Genomic DNA, 17,650 nt, shown 5'->3' with positions numbered 1-17,650 from the left:
GGGAGTTCTGTTGGAGGAGAAGGTATTTGTGTGTGTTTGGTGTTGTATTGTCAGTATCTGTATGTGCAGGGGCTTTGTGCTGGGAGAGAAGCTGAGCCCTGATTAGGGGGCGGGGCTTCCCTGACTAGGGGTCCTATAAAGGTAGCAGCCAGTCAGGCAGCGGCACAGGAGCTAGCAAACAGAGCTGTAAACAGGGGAGTTTGAGTGGGAGTTCTGTTGGAGGAGAAGGTATTTGTGTGTGTTTTTGTATTGGTAGTATCTGTATGTGTAGAGGCTTGGAGGGGCTAGGTGCTGCGAGAGAAGCTGAGCCCTGATTAGAGGGCGGGGCTTCACAGACTAGGGGTCTTATAAAGGTAGCAGCCAGTCAGGCAGCGGCACAGGAGCTAGCAAACAGAGCTGTGAACAGGGGAGTTTGAGTGGGAGTTCTGTTGGAGGAGAAGGTATCTGTGTGTGTTTGGTTTTGTATTTTCAGTATCTGTATGTGCAGGGGCTTTGTGCTGGGAGAGAAGCTGAGCCCTGATTAGGCGGCGGGGCTTCCCTGACTAGGGGTCCTATAAAGGTAGCAGCCAGTCAGGCAGCGGCACAGGAGCTAGCAAACAGAGCTGTAAACAGGGGAGTTTGAGTGGGAGTTCTGTTGGAGGAGAAGGTATTTGTGTGTGTTTGGTTTTGCATTGGTAGTATCTGTATGTGTAGAGGCTTGGACGGGCTTTGTGCTGGGAGAGAAGCTGAGCCCTGATTAGGGGGCGGGGCTTCACTGACTAGGGGTCCTATAAAGGTAGCAGCCAGTCAGGCAGCGGCACAGGAGCTAGCAAACAGAGCTGTAAACAGGGGAGTTTGAGTGGGAGTTCTGTTGGAGGAGAAGGTATTTGTGTGTGTGTGTTTTTGTATTGGTAGTATCTGTATGTGTAGAGGCTTGGAGGGGCTAGGTGCTGCGAGAGAAGCTGAGCCCTGATTAGGGGGCGGGGCTTCACTGACTAGGGGTCCTATAAAGGTAGCAGCCAGTCAGGCAGCGGCACAGGAGCTAGCAAACAGAGCTGTGAACAGGGGAGTTTGAGTGGGAGTTCTGTTGGAGGAGAAGCTATTTGTGTGTGTTTTTGTATTGGTAGTATCTGTATGTGTAGAGGCTTGGAGGGGCTAGGTGCTGCGAGAGAAGCTGAGCCCTGATTAGGGGGCGGGGCTTCACTGACTAGGGGTCCTATAAAGGTAGCAGCCAGTCAGGCACCGGCACAGGAGCTAGCAAACAGAGCTGTAAACAGGGGAGTTTGAGTGGGAGTTCTGTTGGAGGAGATGGTATTTGTGTGTGTTTGGTTTTGTATTGGTAGTATCTGTATGTGTAGGGGTTTGGCGGGGCTTTGTGCTTGGAGAGAAGCTGAGCCCTGATTAGGGGGCGGGGCTTAACTGACTAGGGGTCCTATAAAGGTAGCAGCCAGTCAGGCAGCGGAACAGACAGCTGCAGTGGCACAGGAGCTAGCAAACAGAGCTGTGAACAGAGGAGTTTGAGTGGGAGTTCTGTTGGAGGAGAAGGTATTTGTGTGTGTTTTTGTATTGGTATTATCTGTATGTGTAGAGGCTTGGAGGGGCTAGGTGCTGCGAGAGAAGCTGAGCCCTGATTAGGGGGCGGGGCTTCACTGACTAGGGGTCCTATAAAGGTAGCAGCCAGTCAGGCATTGGCACAGACAGCTGCAGCGTCACAGGAGCTAGCAAACAGAGCTGTAAACAGGGGAGTTTGAGTGGGAGTTCTGTTGGAGGAGAAGGTATTTGTGTGTGTTTTTGTATTGGTATCTGTATGTGTAGAGGCTTGGAGGGGCTAGGTGCTGCGAGAGAAGCTGAGCCCTGATTAGGGGGCGGGGCTTCCCTGACTAGGGGTCCTATAAAGGTAGCAGCCAGTCAGGCAGCGGCACAGGAGCTAGCAAACAGAGCTGTGAACAGGGGAGTTTGAGTGGGAGTTCTGTTGGAGGAGAAGGTAATTGTGTGTGTTTGGTTTTGCATTGGTAGTATCTGTATGTGTAGAGGCTTGGAGGGGCTTTGTGCTGGGAGAGAAGCTGAGCCCTGATTAGGGGGCGGGGCTTCACTGACTAGGGGTCCTATAAAGGTAGCAGCCAGTCAGGCAGCGGAACAGACAGCTGCAGTGGCACAGGAGCTAGCAAACAGAGCTGTGAACAGGGGAGTTTGAGTGGGAGTTCTGTTGGAGGAGAAGGTATTTGTGTGTGTTTGGTTTTGTATTGGTAGTATCTGTATGTGTACGGGCTTTGTGCTGGGACAGAAGCTGAGCCCTGATTAGGGGGCGGGGCCTCACTGACTAGGGGTCCTACAAAGGTAGCAGACAGTCAGGCAGCGCCACAGGAGCTAGCAAACAGAGCTGTGAACAGGGGAGTGTGAGTGGGAGTTCTGTTGGAGGAGAAGGTATTTGTGTTTGTTTTTGTATTGGTAGTATCTGTATGTGTAGAGGCTTGGAGGGGCTAAGTGCTGCGAGAGAAGCTGAGCCCTGATTAGGGGGCGGGGCTTCACTGACTAGGGGTCCTATAAAGGTAGCAGCCAGTCAGGCAGCGACACAGGAGCTAGCAAACGGAGCTGTAAACAGGGGAGTTTGAGTGGGAATTCTGTTGGAGGAGATGGTATTTGTGTGTGTTTGGTTTTGTATTGGTAGTATCTGTATGTGTAGGGGTTTGGCGGGGCTTTGTGCTTGGAGAGAAGCTGAGCCCTGATTAGGGGGCGGGGCTTAACTGACTAGGGGTCCTATAAAGGTAGCAGCCAGTCAGGCAGCGGAACAGACAGCTGCAGTGGCACAGGAGGTAGCAAACAGAGCTGTGAACAGAGGAGTTTGAGTGGGAGTTCTGTTGGAGGAGAAGGTATTTGTGTCTGTTTTTGTATTGGTATTATCTGTATGTGTAGACGCTTGGAGGGGCTAGGTGCTGCGAGAGAAGCTGAGCCCTGATTAGGGGGCGGGGCTTCACTGACTAGGGGTCCTATAAAGGTAGCAGCCAGTCAGGCATTGGCACAGACAGCTGCAGCGTCACAGGAGCTAGCAAACAGAGCTGTAAACAGGGGAGTTTGAGTGGGAGTTCTGTTGGAGGAAAAGGTATTTGTGTGTGTTTGGTTTTGTATTGTCAGTATCTGTATGTGCAGGGGCTTTGTGCTGGGAGAGAAGCTGAGCCCTGATTAGGGGGCGGGGCTTCCCTGACTAGGGGTCCTATAAAGGTAGCAGCCAGTCAGGCAGCGGCACAGGAGCTAGCAAACAGAGCTGTAAACAGGGTAGTTTGAGTGGGAGTTCTGTTGGAGGAGAAGGTATTTATGTGTGTTTTTGTATTGGTATTATCTGTATGTGTAGAGGCTTGGAGGGGCTTTGTGCTGGGAGAGAAGCTGAGCCCTGATTAGGGGGCGGGGCTTCAATGACTAGGGGTCCTATAAAGGTAGCAGCCAGTCAGGCAGCGGCACAGGAGCTAGCAAACAGAGCTGTGAACAGGGGAGTTTGAGTGGGAGTTCTGTTGGAGGAGAAGGTATTTGTGTGTGTTTGGTTTTGCATTGGTAGTATCTGTATGTGTAGAGGCTTGGAGGGGCTTTGTGCTGGGAGAGAAGCTGAGCCCTGATTATGGGGCGGGGCTTCACTGACTGGGGGTCCTATAAAGGTAGCAGCCAGTCAGGCAGCGGAACAGACAGCTGCAGTGGCACAGGAGCTAGCAAACAGAGCTGTGACAGGGGAGTTTGAGTGGGAGTTCTGTTGGAGGAGAAGGTATTTGTGTGTGTTTGGTGTTGTATTGTCAGTATCTGTATGTGTAGGGGTTTGGCGGGGCTTTGTGCTTGGAGAGAAGCTGAGCCCTGATTAGGGGGCGGGGCTTCACTGACTAGGGGTCCTATAAAGGTAGCAGCCAGTCAGGCAGCGGAACAGACAGCTGCAGTGGCACAGGAGCTAGCAAACAGAGCTGTGAACAGGGGAGTTTGAGTGGGAGTTCTGTTGGAGCAGAAGGTATTTGTGTGTGTTTGGTGTTGTATTGTCAGTATCTGTATGTGCAGGGGCTTTGTGCTGGGAGAGAAGCTGAGCCCTGACTAGGGGGCGGGGCTTCCCTGACTAGGGGTCCTATAAAGGTAGCAGCCAGTCAGGCAGCGGAACAGACAGCTGCAGTGGCACAGGAGCTAGCAAACAGAGCTGTGAACAGGGGAGTTTGAGTGGGAGTTCTGTTGGAGGAGAAGGTATTTGTGTGTGTTTTTGCATTGGTAGTATCTGTATGTGTAGAGGCTTGGAGGGGCTTTGTGCTGGGAGAGAAGCTGAGCCCTGATTAGGGGGCGGGGCTTCACTGACTAGGGGTCGTATAAAGGTAGCAGCCAGTCAGGCAGCGGCACAGGAGCTAGCAAACAGAGCTGTGAACAGGGGAGTGTGAGTGGGAGTTCTGTTGGAGGAGAAGGTATTTGTGTGTGTTTTTGTATTGGTAGTATCTGTATGTGTAGAGGCTTGGAGGGGCTAGGTGCTGCGAGAGAAGCTGAGCCCTGATTAGGGGGCGGGGCTTCACTGACTAGGGGTCCTATAAAGGTAGCAGCCAGTCAGGCAGCGGCACAGGAGCTAGCAAACAGAGCTGTAAACAGGGGAGTTTGAGTGGGAGTTCTGTTGGAGGAGATGGTATTTGTGTGTGTTTGGTTTTGTATTGGTAGTATCTGTATGTGTAGGGGTTTGGCGGGGCTTTGTGCTTGGAGAGAAGCTGAGCCCTGATTAGGGGGCGGGGCTTCACTGACTAGGGGTCCTATAAAGGTAGCAGCCAGTCAGGCATTGGCACAGACAGCTGCAGCGTCACAGGAGCTAGCAAACAGAGCTGTAAACAGGGGAGTTTGAGTGGGAGTTCTGTTGGAGGAAAAGGTATTTGTGTGTGTTTGGTTTTGTATTGTCAGTATCTGTATGTGCAGGGGCTTTGTGCTGGGAGAGAAGCTGAGCCCTGATTAGGGGGCGGGGCTTCCCTTACTAGGGGTCCTATAAAGGTAGCAGCCAGTCAGGCAGCGGCACAGGAGCTAGCAAACAGAGCTGTAAACAGGGTAGTTTGAGTGGGAGTTCTGTTGGAGGAGAAGGTATTTATGTGTGTTTTTGTATTGGTATTATCTGTATGTGTAGAGGCTTGGAGGGGCTTTGTGCTGGGAGAGAAGCTGAGCCCTGATTAGGGGGCGGGGCTTCAATGACTAGGGGTCCTATAAAGGTAGCAGCCAGTCAGGCAGCGGCACAGGAGCTAGCAAACAGAGCTGTGAACAGGGGAGTTTGAGTGGGAGTTCTGTTGGAGGAGAAGGTATTTGTGTGTGTTTGGTTTTGCATTGGTAGTATCTGTATGTGTAGAGGCTTGGAGGGGCTTTGTGCTGGGAGAGAAGCTGAGCCCTGATTATGGGGCGGGGCTTCACTGACTAGGGGTCCTATAAAGGTAGCAGCCAGTCAGGCAGCGGAACAGACAGCTGCAGTGGCACAGGAGCTAGCAAACAGAGCTGTGAACAGGGGAGTTTGAGTGGGAGTTCTGTTGGAGGAGAAGGTATTTGTGTGTGTTTGGTGTTGTATTGTCAGTATCTGTATGTGTAGGGGTTTGGCGGGGCTTTGTGCTTGGAGAGAAGCTGAGCCCTGATTAGGGGGCGGGGCTTCACTGACTAGGGGTCCTATAAAGGTAGCAGCCAGTCAGGCAGCGGAACAGACAGCTGCAGTGGCACAGGAGCTAGCAAACAGAGCTGTGAACAGGGGAGTTTGAGTGGGAGTTCTGTTGGAGCAGAAGGTATTTGTGTGTGTTTGGTGTTGTATTGTCAGTATCTCTATGTGCAGGGGCTTTGTGCTGGGAGAGAAGCTGAGCCCTGACTAGGGGGCGGGGCTTCCCTGACTAGGGGTCCTATAAAGGTAGCAGCCAGTCAGGCAGCGGCACAGGAGCTAACAAACAGAGCTGTAAACAGGGGAGTTTGAGTGGGAGTTCTGTTGGAGGAGAAGGTATTTGTGTGTGTTTGGTTTTGCATTGGTAGTATCTGTATGTGTAGAGGCTTGGGGGGGCTTTGTGCTGGGAGAGAAGCTGAGCCCTGATTAGGGGGCGGGGCTTCACTGACTAGGGGCCTATAAAGGTAGCAGCCAGTCAGGCAGCGGCACAGGAGCTAGCAAACAGAGCTGTGAACAGGGGAGTTTGAGTGGGAGTTCTGTTGGAGGAGAAGCTATTTGTGTGTGTTTTTGTATTGGTAGTATCTGTATGTGTAGAGGCTTGGAGGGGCTAGGTGCTGCGAGAGAAGCTGAGCCCTGATTCGGGGGCGGGGCTTCACTGACTAGGGGTCCTATAAAGGTAGCAGCCAGTCAGGCAGCGGCACAGGAGCTAGCAAACAGAGCTGTAAACAGGGGAGTTTGAGTGGGAGTTCTGTTGGAGGAGATGGTATTTGTGTGTGTTTGGTTTTGTATTGGTAGTATCTGTATGTGTAGGGGTTTGGCGGGGCTTTGTGCTTGGAGAGAAGCTGAGCCCTGATTAGGGGGCGGGGCTTAACTGACTAGGGGTCCTATAAAGGTAGCAGCCAGTCAGGCAGCGGAACAGACAGCTGCAGTGGCACAGGAGCTAGCAAACAGAGCTGTGAACAGAGGAGTTTGAGTGGGAGTTCTGTTGGAGGAGAAGGTATTTGTGTGTGTTTTTGTATTGGTATTATCTGTATGTGTAGAGGCTTGGAGGGGCTAGGTGCTGCGAGAGAAGCTGAGCCCTGATTAGGGGGCGGGGCTTCACTGACTAGGGCTCCTATAAAGGTAGCAGCCAGTCAGGCATTGGCACAGACAGCTGCAGCGTCACAGGAGCTAGCAAACAGAGCTGTAAACAGGGGAGTTTGAGTGGGAGTTCTGTTGGAGGAAAAGGTATTTGTGTGTGTTTGGTTTTGTATTGTCAGTATCTGTATGTGCAGGGGCTTTGTGCTGGGAGAGAAGCTGAGCCCTGATTAGGGGGCGGGGCTTCCCTGACTAGGGGTCCTATAAAGGTAGCAGCCAGTCAGGCAGCGGCACAGGAGCTAGCAAACAGAGCTGTGAACAGGGGAGTTTGAGTGGGAGTTCTGTTGGAGGAGAAGGTATTTGTGTGTGTTTTTGTATTGGTAATATCTGTATGTGTAGAGGCTTGGAGGGGCTAGGTGCTGGGAGAGAAGCTGACCCCTGATTAGGGGGCGGGGCTTCACTGACTAGGGGTCCTATAAAGGTAGCAGCCAGTCAGGCAGCGGCACAGGAGCTAGCAAACAGAGCTGTAAACAGGGGAGTTTGAGTAGGAGTTCTGTTGGAGGAAAAGGTATTTGTGTGTGTTTGGTTTTGTATTGGTAGTATCTGTATGTGTAGGGGCTTTATGCTGGGAGAGAAGCTGAGGCCTGATGAGGGGGCGGGGCTTCACTGACTAGGGGTCCTATAAAGGGAGCAGCCAGTCAGGCAGCAGCACAGACAGCTGCAGCGGCACAGGAGCTAGCAAACAGAGCTGTAAACAGGGGAGTTTGAGTAGGAGTTCTGTTGGAGGAGAAGGTATTTGTGTGTGTTTGGTTTTGTATTGGTAGTATCTGTATGTGTAGGGGCTTTGTACTGCGAGAGAAGCTGAGCCCTGATTAGGGGGCGGGGCTTCAATGACTAGGGGTCCTATGAAGGTAGCCGCCAGTCAGGCAGCAGCACAGGAGCTAGCAAACAGAGCTGTAAACAGGGGAGTTTGAGTGGGAGTTCTGTTGGAGGAGAAGATATTTGTGTGTGTTTGGTTTTGTATTGGTGGTGTCTGTTTTTTAGGGGCTTTGTTCTGGGAGAGAAGCTGAGCCCTGATTAGGGGGCGGGGCTTCAATGACTAGGGGTCCTATGAAGGTAGCCGCCAGTCAGGCAGCAGCACAGGAGCTAGCTAACAGAGCTGTAAACAGGGGAGTTTGAGTGGGAGTTCTGTTGGAGGAGAAGGTATTTGTGTGTGTGTTTGGTTTTGTATTCGTAGTATCTGTATGTGTAGAGGCTTGGAGGGGCTTTGTGCTGGGAGAGAAGCTGAGCCCTGATTAGGGGGCGGGACTTCACTGACTAGGGGTCCTATAAATGTAGCAGCCAGTCAGGCAGCGGCAAGGACAGCTGCAGCGGCACAGGAGCTAGCAAACAGAGCTGTAAACAGGGGAGTTTGAGTGGGCGTTCTGTTGGAGGAGAAGGTATTTGTGTGGGTTTGGTTTTGTATTTTTAGTATCTGTATGTGTAGGGGCTTTGTGCTGGGAGAGAAGCTGAGCCCTGATTAGGGGGCGGGGCTTCACTGACTAGGGGTCCTATAAAGGTAGCGGCACAGACAGCTGCAGCGGCACAGGAGCTAGCAAACAGAGCTGTAAACAGGGGAGTTTGAGTGGGAGTTCTGTTGGAGGAGAAGGTATTTGTGTGTGTTTGGTTTTGTATTGGTCGTGTCTGTATGTGTAGAGGCTTGGAAGGGCTTTGTGCTGCGAGAGAAGCTGAGCCCTGATTAGGGGGCGGGGCTTCACTGACTAGGGGTCCTACAAAGGTAGCAGCCAGTCAGGCAGCGGCACAGACAGCTGCAGCGGCACAGGAGCTAGCAAACAGAGCTGTAAACAGAACTCCCACTCAAACTCCCCTGTTGGAGGAGAAGGTATTTGTGTGTGTTTGGTTCTGTATTGGTAGTATCTGTATGTGCAGGGGCTTTGTGCTGGGAGAGAAGCTGAGCCCTGATTAGGGGGCGGGGCTTCACTGACTAGGGGTCCTATAAAGGGAGCAGCCAGTCAGGCAGCGGCACAGGAGCTAGCTAACAGAGCTGTAAACAGGGGAGTTTGAGTGGGAGTCCTGTTGGAGGAGAAGGTATTTGTGTGTGTTTGGTTTTGTATTGGTAGTATCTGAATGTGTAGGGGCTTTGTGCTGGGAGAGAAGCTGAGCCCTGATTAGGGGGCGGTGCTTCACTGACTAGTTGTCCTATAAAGGTAGCAGCCAGTCAGGCAGCGGCAAGGACAGCTGCAGCGGCACAGGATCTAGCAAACAGAGCTGTAAACAGGGGAGTTTGAGAGGGAGTTCTGTTGGAGGAGAAAGTATTTGTGCGTGTTGGGTTTTGTATTGGTAGTATCTGTATGTGTAGGGACTTTGTGCTGGGAGAGAAGCTGAGCCCTGATTAGGGGGCGGGGCTTCACTGACTAGGGGTCCTATAAAGGGAGCAGCCAGTCAGGCAGCGGCACAGGAGCAAGCAAACAGAGCTGTAAACAGGGGAGTTTGAGTGGGAGTTCTGTTGGAGGAGAAGGTATTTGTGTGGGTTTGGTTTTGTATTGGTAGTATCTGTATGTGTAGGGGCTTTGTACTGGGAGAGAAGCTGAGCCCTGATTAGGGGGCGTGGCTTCACTGACTAGGGGTCCTATAAAGGGAGCAGCCAGTCAGACAGCGGCACAGACAGTTGCAGCGGCACAGGAGCTATCCAACAGAGCTGTAAACAGGGGAGTTTGAGAGGGAGTTCTGTTGGAGGAGAAGGTATTTGTGTGTGTTTGGTTTTGTATTGTAGTATCTGTATGTGCAGGGGCTTTGTGCTGGGAGAGAAGCTGAGCCCTGATTAGGGGGCGGGGCTTCACTGACTAGGGGTCCTATAAAGGGAGCAGCCAGTCAGGCAGCGGCACAGGAGCTAGCAAACAGAACTGTAAACAGGGGAGTTAGAGTGGGAGTTCGGTTGGAGGAGAAGGTATTTGTGTATGTTTGGTTTTGTATTGGTAGTATCCATATGTGTAGGGGCTTTGTGCTGGGAGAGAAGCTGAGCCCTGATTAGGGGGCGGGGCTTCACTGACTAGGGGTCCTATAAAGGGAGCAGCCAGTCAGGCAGCGGCACAGACAGCTGCAGCGGCACAGGAGCTAGCAAACAGAGCTGTAAACAGGGGCGTTTGAGTGGGAGTTCTGTTGGAGAAGGTATTTGTGTGTGTTTGGTTTTGTATTGGTAGTATCTGTATGTGTAGGGGCTTTGTACTGGGAGAGAAGTTGAGCCCTGATTAGGGGGCGGGGCTTCACTGACTAGGGGTCCTATAAAGGGAGCAGCCAGTCAGGCAGCGGCACAGACAGCTGCAGCGGCACAGGAGCTAGCAAACAGAGCTGTAAACAGGGGAGTTTGAGTGGGAGTTCTGTTGGGGGAGAAGGTATTTGTGTGTGTTTGGTTTTGTATTGTTGCTATCTGTATGTGTAGGGGCTTTGTGCTGGGAGAGAAGCTGAGCCCTGATTATAGGACCCCTAGTCAGTGAAGCCCCTCCCCCTAAAGGGAGCAGCCAGTCAGGCAGCAGCACAGACAGCTGCAGCGGCACAGGAGCTAGCAAACAGAGCTGTAAACAGGGGAGTTTGAGTGGGAGTTCTGTTGGAGGAGAAGGTATTTGTGTGTGTTTGGTTTTGTATTGGTAGTATCTGTATGTGTAGGGGCTTTGTACTGGGAGAGAAGCTGAGCCCTGATTAGGGGGCGGGGCTTCACTGACTAGGGGTCCTATAAAGGGAGCACCCAGTCAGGCAGCGGCACAGACAGCTGCAGCGGCACAGGAGCTAGCAAACAGAGCTGTAAACAGGGGAGTTTGAGTGGGAGTTCTGTTGGGGGAGAAGGTATTTGTGTGTGTTTGGTTTTGTATTGGTGCTATCTGTATGTGTAGAGGCTTGTAGGGGCTTTGTACTGGGAGAGAAGCTGAGCCAATAATTAGGGGGCGGGGCTTCACTGACTGGGGGTCCTATAAAGGGAGCAGCCAGTCAGGCAGCGGCACAGACAGCTGCAGCGCCACAGTGGCTAGCAAACAGAGCTGTAAACAGGGGAGTTTGAGTGGGAGTTCTGTTGGAGGAGAAGGTATTTGTGCGTGTTGGGTTTTGTATTGGTAGTATCTGTATGTGTAGGGGCTTTGTGCTGGGAGAGAAGCTGAGCCCTGATTAGGGGGCGGGGCTTCACTGACTAGGGGTCCTATAAAGGGAGCAGCCAGTCAGGCAGCGGCACAGGATCTAGCAAACAGAGCTGTAAACAGGGGAGTTTGAGTGGGAGTTCTGTTGGAGGAGAAGGTATTTGTGTATGTTTGGTTTTGTATTGGTAGTATCTGTATGTGCAGGGGCTTTGTGCTGGGAGAGAAGCTGAGCCCTGATTAGGGGGCGGGGCTTCACTGACTAGGGGTCCTATAAAGGGAGCAGCCAGTCAGGCAGCGGCACAGGAGCAAGCAAACAGAGCTGTAAACAGGGGAGTTTGAGTGGGAGTTCTGTTGGAGGAGAAGGTGTTTGTGTGTGTTTTTGTATTGGTAGTATCAGTATGTGTAGAGGCTTGGAGGGGCTTTGTGCTGGGAGAGAAGCTGAGCCCTGATTAGGGGGCGGGGCTTCACTGACTAGGGGTCCTATAAAGGTACCAGCCAGTCAGGCAGCGGCAAGGACAGCTGCAGCGGCACAGGAGCTAGCAAACAGAGCTGTAAACACGGGAGTTTGAGTGGGAGTTCTGTTGGAGGAGAAGGTATTTGTGTGGGTTTGGTTTTGTATTTTTAGTATCTGTATGTGTAGGGGCTTTGTGCTGGGAGAGAAGCTGAGCCCTGATTAGGGGGCGGGGCTTCACTGACTAGGGGTCCTATAAAGGTAGCGGCACAGACAGCTGCAGCGGCACAGGAGCTAGCAAACAGAGCTGTAAACAGGGGAGTTTGAGTGGGAGTTCTGTTGGAGGAGAAGGTATTTGTGTGGGTTTGGTTTTGTATTTTTAGTATCTGTATGTGTAGGGGCTTTATGCTGGGAGAGAAGCTGAGGCCTGATGAGGGGGCGGGGCTTCACTGACTAGGGGTCCTATAAAGGGAGCAGCCAGTCAGGCAGCAGCACAGACAGCTGCAGCGGCACAGGAGCTAGCAAACAGAGCTGTAAACAGGGGAGTTTGAGTGGGAGTTCTGTTGGAGGAGAAGATATTTGTGTGTGTTTGGTTTTGTATTGGTGGTATCTGTTTTTTAGGGGCTTTGTTCTGGGAGAGAAGCTGAGCCCTGATTAGGGGGCGGGGCTTCAATGACTAGGGGTCCTATGAAGGTAGCCGCCAGTCAGGCAGCAGCACAGGAGCTAGCTAACAGAGCTGTAAACAGGGGAGTTTGAGTGGGAGTTCTGTTGGAGGAGAAGGTATTTGTGTGTGTGTTTGGTTTTGTATTCGTAGTATCTGTATGTGTAGAGGCTTGGAGGGGCTTTGTGCTGGGAGAGAAGCTGAGCCCTGATTAGGGGGCGGGACTTCACTGACTAGGGGTCCTATAAATGTAGCAGCCAGTCAGGCAGCGGCAAGGACAGCTGCAGCGGCACAGGAGCTAGCAAACAGAGCTGTAAACAGGGGAGTTTGAGTGGGCGTTCTGTTGGAGGAGAAGGTATTTGTGTGGGTTTGGTTTTGTATTTTTAGTATCTGTATGTGTAGGGGCTTTGTGCTGGGAGAGAAGCTGAGCCCTGATTAGGGGGCGGGGCTTCACTGACTAGGGGTCCTATAAAGGTAGCGGCACAGACAGCTGCAGCGGCACAGGAGCTAGCAAACAGAGCTGTAAACAGGGGAGTTTGAGTGGGAGTTCTGTTGGGGGAGAAGGTATTTGTGTGTATTTGGTTTTGTATTGGTAGTATCTGTATGTGCAGGGGCTTTGTGCTGGGAGAGAAGCTGAGCCCTGATTAGGGGGCGGGGCTTCACTGACTGGGGGTCCTATAAAGGGAGCAGCCGGTCAGGCAGCGGCACAGACAGCTGAAGCGGCACAGGAGCTATCCAACAGAGCTGTAAACAGGGGAGTTTGAGTGGGAGTTCTGTTGGAGGAGAAGGTATTTGTGTGTGTTTGGTTTTGTATTGGTCGTGTCTGTATGTGTAGAGGCTTGGAAGGGCTTTGTGCTGCGAGAGAAGCTGAGCCCTGATTAGGGGGCGGGGCTTCACTGACTAGGGGTCCTACAAAGGTAGCAGCCAGTCAGGCAGCGGCACAGACAGCTGCAGCGGCACAGGAGCTAGCAAACAGAGCTGTAAACAGAACTCCCACTCAAACTCCCCTGTTGGAGGAGAAGGTATTTGTGTGTGTTTGGTTCTGTATTGGTAGTATCTGTATGTGCAGGGGCTTTGTGCTGGGAGAGAAGCTGAGCCCTGATTAGGGGGCGGGGCTTCACTGACTAGGGGTCCTATAAAGGGAGCAGCCAGTCAGGCAGCGGCACAGGAGCTAGCTAACAGAGCTGTAAACAGGGGAGTTTGAGTGGGAGTCCTGTTGGAGGAGAAGGTATTTGTGTGTGTTTGGTTTTGTATTGGTAGTATCTGAACGTGTAGGGGCTTTGTGCTGGGAGAGAAGCTGAGCCCTGATTAGGGGGCGGTGCTTCACTGACTAGTTGTCCTATAAAGGTAGCAGCCAGTCAGGCAGCGGCAAGGACAGCTGCAGCGGCACAGGATCTAGCAAACAGAGCTGTAAACAGGGGAGTTTGAGAGGGAGTTCTGTTGGAGGAGAAAGTATTTGTGCGTGTTGGGTTTTGTATTGGTAGTATCTGTATGTGTAGGGGCTTTGTGCTGGGAGAGAAGCTGAGCCCTGATTAGGGGGCGGGGCTTCACTGACTAGGGGTCCTATAAAGGGAGCAGCCAGTCAGGCAGCGGCACAGGAGCAAGCAAACAGAGCTGTAAACAGGGGAGTTTGAGTGGGAGTTCTGTTGGAGGAGAAGGTATTTGTGTGGGTTTGGTTTTGTATTGGTAGTATCTGTATGTGTAGGGGCTTTGTACTGGGAGAGAAGCTGAGCCCTGATTAGGGGGCGTGGCTTCACTGACTAGGGGTCCTATAAAGGGAGCAGCCAGTCAGACAGCGGCACAGACAGTTGCAGCGGCACAGGAGCTATCCAACAGAGCTGTAAACAGGGGAGTTTGAGAGGGAGTTCTGTTGGAGGAGAAGGTATTTGTGTGTGTTTGGTTTTGTATTGTAGTATCTGTATGTGCAGGGGCTTTGTGCTGGGAGAGAAGCTGAGCCCTGATTAGGGGGCGGGGCTTCACTGACTAGGGGTCCTATAAAGGGAGCAGCCAGTCAGGCAGCGGCACAGGAGCTAGCAAACAGAACTGTAAACAGGGGAGTTAGAGTGGGAGTTCGGTTGGAGGAGAAGGTATTTGTGTATGTTTGGTTTTGTATTGGTAGTATTCATATGTGTAGGGGCTTTGTGCTGGGAGAGAAGCTGAGCCCTGATTAGGGGGCGGGGCTTCACTGACTAGGGGTCCTATAAAGGGAGCAGCCAGTCAGGCAGCGGCACAGACAGCTGCAGCGGCACAGGAGCTAGCAAACAGAGCTGTAAACAGGGGCGTTTGAGTGGGAGTTCTGTTGGAGAAGGTATTTGTGTGTGTTTGGTTTTGTATTGGTAGTATCTGTATGTGTAGGGGCTTTGTACTGGGAGAGAAGTTGAGCCCTGATTAGGGGGCGGGGCTTCACTGACTAGGGGTCCTATAAAGGGAGCAGCCAGTCAGGCAGCGGCACAGACAGCTGCAGCGGCACAGGAGCTAGCAAACAGAGCTGTAAACAGGGGAGTTTGAGTGGGAGTTCTGTTGGGGGAGAAGGTATTTGTGTGTGTTTGGTTTTGTATTGTTGCTATCTGTATGTGTAGGGGCTTTGTGCTGGGAGAGAAGCTGAGCCCTGATTATAGGACCCCTAGTCAGTGAAGCCCCTCCCCCTAAAGGGAGCAGCCAGTCAGGCAGCAGCACAGACAGCTGCAGCGGCACAGGAGCTAGCAAACAGAGCTGTAAACAGGGGAGTTTGAGTGGGAGTTCTGTTGGAGGAGAAGGTATTTGTGTGTGTTTGGTTTTGTATTGGTAGTATCTGTATGTGTAGGGGCTTTGTACTGGGAGAGAAGCTGAGCCCTGATTAGGGGGCGGGGCTTCACTGACTAGGGGTCCTATAAAGGGAGCACCCAGTCAGGCAGCGGCACAGACAGCTGCAGCGGCACAGGAGCTAGCAAACAGAGCTGTAAACAGGGGAGTTTGAGTGGGAGTTCTGTTGGGGGAGAAGGTATTTGTGTGTGTTTGGTTTTGTATTGGTGCTATCTGTATGTGTAGAGGCTTGTAGGGGCTTTGTACTGGGAGAGAAGCTGAGCCAATAATTAGGGGGCGGGGCTTCACTGACTGGGGGTCCTATAAAGGGAGCAGCCAGTCAGGCAGCGGCACAGACAGCTGCAGCGCCACAGTGGCTAGCAAACAGAGCTGTAAACAGGGGAGTTTGAGTGGGAGTTCTGTTGGAGGAGAAGGTATTTGTGCGTGTTGGGTTTTGTATTGGTAGTATCTGTATGTGTAGGGGCTTTGTGCTGGGAGAGAAGCTGAGCCCTGATTAGGGGGCGGGGCTTCACTGACTAGGGGTCCTATAAAGGGAGCAGCCAGTCAGGCAGCGGCACAGGATCTAGCAAACAGAGCTGTAAACAGGGGAGTTTGAGTGGGAGTTCTGTTGGAGGAGAAGGTATTTGTGTATGTTTGGTTTTGTATTGGTAGTATCTGTATGTGCAGGGGCTTTGTGCTGGGAGAGAAGCTGAGCCCTGATTAGGGGGCGGGGCTTCACTGACTAGGGGTCCTATAAAGGGAGCAGCCAGTCAGGCAGCGGCACAGGAGCAAGCAAACAGAGCTGTAAACAGGGGAGTTTGAGTGGGAGTTCTGTTGGAGGAGAAGGTGTTTGTGTGTGTTTTTGTATTGGTAGTATCAGTATGTGTAGAGGCTTGGAGGGGCTTTGTGCTGGGAGAGAAGCTGAGCCCTGATTAGGGGGCGGGGCTTCACTGACTAGGGGTCCTATAAAGGTACCAGCCAGTCAGGCAGCGGCAAGGACAGCTGCAGCGGCACAGGAGCTAGCAAACAGAGCTGTAAACACGGGAGTTTGAGTGGGAGTTCTGTTGGAGGAGAAGGTATTTGTGTGGGTTTGGTTTTGTATTTTTAGTATCTGTATGTGTAGGGGCTTTGTGCTGGGAGAGAAGCTGAGCCCTGATTAGGGGGCGGGGCTTCACTGACTAGGGGTCCTATAAAGGTAGCGGCACAGACAGCTGCAGCGGCACAGGAGCTAGCAAACAGAGCTGTAAACAGGGGAGTTTGAGTGGGAGTTCTGTTGGAGGAGAAGGTATTTGTGTGGGTTTGGTTTTGTATTTTTAGTATCTGTATGTGTAGGGGCTTTATGCTGGGAGAGAAGCTGAGGCCTGATGAGGGGGCGGGGCTTCACTGACTAGGGGTCCTATAAAGGGAGCAGCCAGTCAGGCAGCAGCACAGACAGCTGCAGCGGCACAGGAGCTAGCAAACAGAGCTGTAAACAGGGGAGTTTGAGTGGGAGTTCTGTTGGAGGAGAAGATATTTGTGTGTGTTTGGTTTTGTATTGGTGGTATCTGTTTTTTAGGGGCTTTGTTCTGGGAGAGAAGCTGAGCCCTGATTAGGGGGCGGGGCTTCAATGACTAGGGGTCCTATGAAGGTAGCCGCCAGTCAGGCAGCAGCACAGGAGCTAGCTAACAGAGCTGTAAACAGGGGAGTTTGAGTGGGAGTTCTGTTGGAGGAGAAGGTATTTGTGTGTGTGTTTGGTTTTGTATTCGTAGTATCTGTATGTGTAGAGGCTTGGAGGGGCTTTGTGCTGGGAGAGAAGCTGAGCCCTGATTAGGGGGCGGGACTTCACTGACTAGGGGTCCTATAAATGTAGCAGCCAGTCAGGCAGCGGCAAGGACAGCTGCAGCGGCACAGGAGCTAGCAAACAGAGCTGTAAACAGGGGAGTTTGAGTGGGCGTTCTGTTGGAGGAGAAGGTATTTGTGTGGGTTTGGTTTTGTATTTTTAGTATCTGTATGTGTAGGGGCTTTGTGCTGGGAGAGAAGCTGAGCCCTGATTAGGGGGCGGGGCTTCACTGACTAGGGGTCCTATAAAGGTAGCGGCACAGACAGCTGCAGCGGCACAGGAGCTAGCAAACAGAGCTGTAAACAGGGGAGTTTGAGTGGGAGTTCTGTTGGGGGAGAAGGTATTTGTGTGTATTTGGTTTTGTATTGGTAGTATCTGTATGTGCAGGGGCTTTGTGCTGGGAGAGAAGCTGAGCCCTGATTAGGGGGCGGGGCTTCACTGACTGGGGGTCCTATAAAGGGAGCAGCCGGTCAGGCAGCGGCACAGACAGCTGAAGCGGCACAGGAGCTATCCAACAGAGCTGTAAACAGGGGAGTTTGAGTGGGAGTTCTGTTGGAGGAGAAGGTATTTGTGTGTGTTTGGTTTTGTATTGGTCGTGTCTGTATGTGTAGAGGCTTGGAAGGGCTTTGTGCTGCGAGAGAAGCTGAGCCCTGATTAGGGGGCGGGGCTTCACTGACTAGGGGTCCTACAAAGGTAGCAGCCAGTCAGGCAGCGGCACAGACAGCTGCAGCGGCACAGGAGCTAGCAAACAGAGCTGTAAACAGAACTCCCACTCAAACTCCCCTGTTGGAGGAGAAGGTATTTGTGTGTGTTTGGTTCTGTATTGGTAGTATCTGTATGTGCAGGGGCTTTGTGCTGGGAGAGAAGCTGAGCCCTGATTAGGGGGCGGGGCTTCACTGACTAGGGGTCCTATAAAGGGAGCAGCCAGTCAGGCAGCGGCACAGGAGCTAGCTAACAGAGCTGTAAACAGGGGAGTTTGAGTGGGAGTCCTGTTGGAGGAGAAGGTATTTGTGTGTGTTTGGTTTTGTATTGGTAGTATCTGAATGTGTAGGGGCTTTGTGCTGGGAGAGAAGCTGAGCCCTGATTAGGGGGCGGTGCTTCACTGACTAGTTGTCCTATAAAGGTAGCAGCCAGT

The sequence above is a fragment of the Lepidochelys olivacea genome, assembly GCF_965140295.1.
Source record: "Lepidochelys olivacea isolate rLepOli2 genome assembly, chromosome: 16".
Taxonomy (NCBI): domain Eukaryota; kingdom Metazoa; phylum Chordata; order Testudines; family Cheloniidae; genus Lepidochelys; species Lepidochelys olivacea.
The sequence above is the reverse complement of the archived record's forward strand: the minus strand, read 5'-3'. Positions refer to the sequence as shown.